Genomic DNA, 5,065 nt, shown 5'->3' with positions numbered 1-5,065 from the left:
TGGCGACCCATTGGACTGTATGGGTGTCTACGCCACAGTCCCCCAGCTTCCTAATGAGAATGGGGTGAGAGACAGTGTCAAAAGCCTTCCTGAAGTCCAGGAAAACTATATCCACTGCCACCCCTGCATCCAATGATTTAGTGACCTGGTCGTAAAAGGCCACCAGATTGGTCTGACAGGACCTGCCGCTGATGAACCTGTGCTGGTTCCCCTGAGCATGCAGTTCCCTGCTGGCCCCTCCTGGATGTGTGCCAGAATAATTTTCTCAAACAGCTTGCCCAGGATTGAGGGAAGACTGACTGGCCTGTAGTTCCCCAGGTCCTCTTTCCTCCCCTTTTTGAAGATGGGAACCACGTTGGTCCTCTTCCAGTCCTCCAGCACCTCTCCAGAGCACCACAAGTGTTCATAAAGCTGAGCCAGGGGACTTGCAATGACCCCAGCCAGTTCCTTTAGGACTCTAGGGTGAAGATCATCCAGGCCGGCTGACTTAAAAATGTCCAACCCCTCCAGAAGCTCCCTAACTAAATCCTTACTCACCAACTCAAAGATACTGGGACAAGGGCCTGCTCCCAATGGGCTGAATTGCAAGCTCTTATGCTGGTGGTGGATCATGAGACTGAATGGCAGAGTGCAGCAGTTTGGATCTACGCTGATTCCTGGGCAGTGGCAAATGGTATGGCAGTATGGTCTGGTGCCTGGAAGGCCGCAAACTGGAAAATCAGAGGAAAATACTTATGGGGTCAGGACCTGTGGAAACAACTAGCCATGAAATCTGAGGTAATAAAAATTCATGTTGGGCATGTAGATGCCCACCAACCCATAAACACTGGGAATCCTGAGCATGAATGGAACAACCATGCTGATCCTTTGACCTGGCCGATGTCGGCATGTCAGACCGACGCGTTAGCTGACTGGATACACCAGCAATCAGGACATGTGAGAAGGGACTTGGCCTATGCCTGGGTGGTCGCACGTGACTTGCCCATAATGCGGTGTGAAACTGCATCAGCAACAGCACAGTGTCTGCGATGTCAGTTGGCACGGAAGCCCTTGAATGAGAGGAAAGGCCATATCCCCAGAGGGCCGGAACCAGCTGAGAAATGGCAAGTTGATTATATTGGACAGCTGCCAGTGATAAATCATTATCACTGTGCTTTGACGGCCACCGACACTTTCTCCGGATATGGGATTGCTGTACCAGTCTGGAAGGCGGATGCCTCATCCACCCTTGGGTATTGGAGGCACACCTTGTCCATATTCATGGCATACCCGGTGAGATTTCCTCCGATCAAGGTACACACTTCACTGCATTGCTTACCCAACAATGGGCAGCTGGACTTGGAATGGTTTGGACATTTCATGTACTGTACCACCTGCAGGCAGCAGGCATTGAGAGATGGAATGGTCAACTGAAGCAATTACTGACCAAAACATTGGACCCAGCCCTCCAAGGGTGGCCCTCTCACCTGCCGAAAATGGTGGCTACCCTTAATAATAGATAATTTGTCAGAGGACAATCACCTATGGATAGGATGCATGGATGCAGAAAGAAAGGGGTGGAGGAGAGAGCATTGGGAGAGACAATGCTCCTATTAACTATAAAACCAATACAGAACCATAAACCTTTTTTTCTTCCCACCCCCACGACTGTGGGGTCAGTGGGTATGGACTTAGCAGCCGCTGAAGCAGGGACATTGGATGTGGGACAGATGGCAGTAGTACCTTTGAATTAATCTGTGGATTTACCTCCTGGCTGGTTTGGGCAAATACAATCTCAGTTGGGGCTTGTGGCTCGAGGGGTGGTGACCGAGGGAGGTGTGATTGACCCAGATTACCGGGGGAGGTGAAAGTCATACTACACAACCAGGGGGAAACCCCTTTTGCCTGGGAAAAGGGGGATTTAATAGCCCAATTATTGCTTCTACCTGCTCCCCTTGTGTCTGTTAATGGTCAGATATCAAGTTCTTCAAAGGTGCGGCATCAGGATAGTTTTGAGTCTATGGGGCACTGGGTGTGGGTAACCCAACCTGGGAAGGATCCTATACCCACTGAACTCATAGCCGAGAGAGATGGGAATACTGATTGGGTAGCATCTAGGGGTGGAACTTGGTGCCATTTGAGACCCAGGGACCAATTGGAAGCAAGGGGATTATAACCTTTAGCATTCAATCCAGATGATGGCCCATTGGGACATTGAAGACGCTGTTGGGTGGACTGCTTGGCTAGTGGCCACCTTCTCCCTGCTGACAACATTAATCAGATTGGTACATGCTATACGGCAGAGCCTCTTTGGAAGAAACCTGTTTTTGCTATGCAACACTTTAACTTTGTCATGTACTGTTTGTCTTGCTTGTATCTCTGTAGAGACACAGCCTCCACAGCTACCTACCAATACCACGGGGGATGGGTAGGTGCAACTCAGAATTGCATTTCCAGCAATTATACATGCCTGATTCGCGGGCTTGTCTGTTTTTAAATCTAAGTGTTGATAGCACCTCATGCCAGGTAGGGACATCACCTGGGAAGGGGTGGAGACTTTGTACTGTAACAAGACGGTTATAGTAAACTTTTCCTTTGCTGTTGGGAGTCCCCCCATTAAATGTACCACAATCAAGCAAATATGGTTGACAAAAAGAGAGGTGCAGAAGAACCTGAGAAACTTATCTGGCAGTTGGGATAGCAAATTTGGGGGTAAAATCCTGATGACCCAAGTTTCTCCAAACTCCACCCTGGTTTGTTATAATACAAGTATCATCATGGGGAGGGGATGGTGGGTTCAACTGCTTGAAGTTAGGCACAAACCTAGCATGCCCACCTGGAAACCCCACATAGCTAGGGTTGGGTCAACCTGTTGTACGGTGTGGCAGGGACCCCACATCCATCATGTTCAGTATACCATCAATATAACCAAGGTGGATCTTCGAAAATCAAAGAAAGAATGTGCCCCCTGGTTGGAATATACACTGCGAGTTAAGAGATATAGATGGTACTATCCCAGGGGGAATTGGAGCAGGCACAGGGGTGGTCAGTAGCTTTGACACTGAAACTTTAGTGAATAAATTGAGTAAATTGGGCTCACTCGATGGACAGGCCCTAAAATTGATAGGTTCATGGGGACCCTTATTGCCTTGGTTGACCAGGACCCATTTAGTTGGTACCTATCATCTTTAGCAATGGGTTAACCGGACCACTTTTGCAATAACTGGCGTCTTGAAGAATCAATCCACCTTTCAGAATGCCACTTTGTGTATGCTTTGGCAATTGCAAGCATATCAGCAATATCAGAACTTAAGAGCTGTCATACAAGGATCCTCAGGGTCAGAATGGTGAAAGGCCCTGGGGATACAGTTTGAGGGGTGGCTGCTACCCCTTCCTCAGTACACACAGTGCAATACCTCAGTTTGCACAGTGGAGTTCAAATTGGCCATTAATGAGACCTGGCCTGCCGTGTGGTGTGAAATGCAGATATTTCCCCAGTTGTCTGGAGATCAATGGTGGATCCCCAAGTTTGAGGGTTCCCACATTGATCTAATGAATAGAACTCATCGCATAGATGATTTTGAGAATTGGCCAGAGGGATGGGTGTGCCCAGCTTGTAACCATTTGTATGAGCCATGCACTTACACTCATGACCCCAGTCATTGTAGGTGGGAACCCTGGTGGTTACAAGAGACCCTCACATATGACTTAAGGAATGGGACAGCTTGCGTGTTTTCTTCCAACCTGAATCAGTGGAATGGGGATGAGGTCTCCTCACCCCCTGTGTGTGAATGCCACCATCAGGTGATGATTATTACTGACCTCCATACCAAGGAGAGCGTCCCCTTCCTTAATGTCTCATATGAGGCCATACAGTCTACTCTCCCCATTCCTCTGTGGGTGATACCAGTTAAGGTTTCTTTTCTACAACTTGAGCAGTTACTTGACCAGCATGAGGAGATCACTCACCAGCTCCAGAAGATAGCTACCACCATTGCCCAAGCCGGAGTCCTGATAATAACCCAGTGTGGTGAACTACTGAGAATCGCCCAAGAAGAGCACGACCTTATGGTGTATCATTGGTGGGACATTTTTAAAGGGTGGTCCCCTAAAGTGAATGTTGTACTGAATATTCTATTGCATCCTATTGTTGTTGTTGTAGCTGTATGCTTGTTATTATGGACATGCGTTTGGTATTTGCACATTCGGTCCCTCGCCCATCTGTATAACACCCAGCATATATGAACTGCTTAGGACAATTGCGAGTTAGACCTCAAATTCTTGGTGGTCTCTCTCACAATCAAAGGGTGGACTGTAATAGTAAGAGCTTTGCTAAAAGCAAGAGTTTTGCATGCTGATTTCATAGTAGGCCAGTGTAGCGGCATGTAGCCTCCCGCTCTGTGAGTGTGACTGAGCCATGAACCTGGATAGTAGAATGTTGTGATACAGTGGAATGTGGTAAACACCAGGTGCATCATGACTCATCCCCATTTTCCGAGACTGAGATAACATTGTTTACTTCAGACTATATAAGCTGTACATTCTTAAGTTACTATGGGTTCCTGCACTCTGGCAAGAGTTCCGACTTGCGCGGAGCCCTGGCTCAGGCTATCACATCCCTGGGATTGGAACACGCTGGGGCCAGGGGAACCATGCAGGGTAGCGGCTGCTGCCTAAGGCCGATGTGAGGTGACCGTCCTTTCTGCTCTGTTCTATCTCCTGCTTCTGTGAGTATCCTTAAATAAAGCTTTGCAAGGATGAAAACAAGCGTGAGTATGTCCTTTGTTCAAGCATGGGGAATCTTCTGGACACAGTAGTTCATTCTAAGACAGCACACCAGCCACCTGTCTCATGCACCCTATTGGAGGGGGTGAGCCTCAACATCTCACCTCCAAACTGCTGATATGCTGACATCTGAGAGACAGCCTCAGAGTGGAACCTGCATTTTGGCTAGAAGTACTTTGACTCTGATGACAGCTCTAGGATTTGGTAGATGTATAGAATTGCTTGACTGTTTGTACTGTTTCTTTTCTATTTCCACTGTGCATCAATAAATTTGCCTATTATTGAATGGAAAGGTTGTGGT

The 5,065-nt window shown here is 47.9% G+C and overlaps 1 long non-coding RNA gene and 1 pseudogene across 1 annotated transcript in view; both read left to right on the top strand.

Moving 5' to 3' along the window:
- The window catches only part of LOC109298370, a 9,687-nt pseudogene extending 8,185 nt beyond the window's left edge, over nucleotides 1–1,502 (top strand).
- A 1,932-nt stretch (nucleotides 1,503–3,434) lies between these two features.
- Nucleotides 3,435–5,065, top strand: part of LOC109299265 — a 10,196-nt gene continuing 8,565 nt past the window's right edge. The window contains exons 1-2 of the long non-coding RNA XR_002097807.1: nucleotides 3,435–3,854; nucleotides 5,058–5,063. This is a non-coding gene — a long non-coding RNA (uncharacterized LOC109299265). The remainder of the gene's footprint in view (nucleotides 3,855–5,057; nucleotides 5,064–5,065) is intronic.

This window comes from Gavialis gangeticus, unplaced genomic scaffold (genome assembly GCF_001723915.1).
Source record: "Gavialis gangeticus isolate Ggan-Ray unplaced genomic scaffold, GavGan_comp1, whole genome shotgun sequence".
Taxonomy (NCBI): Eukaryota; Metazoa; Chordata; order Crocodylia; family Gavialidae; genus Gavialis; species Gavialis gangeticus.
The sequence above is the reverse complement of the archived record's forward strand: the minus strand, read 5'-3'. Positions and strand labels throughout refer to the sequence as shown.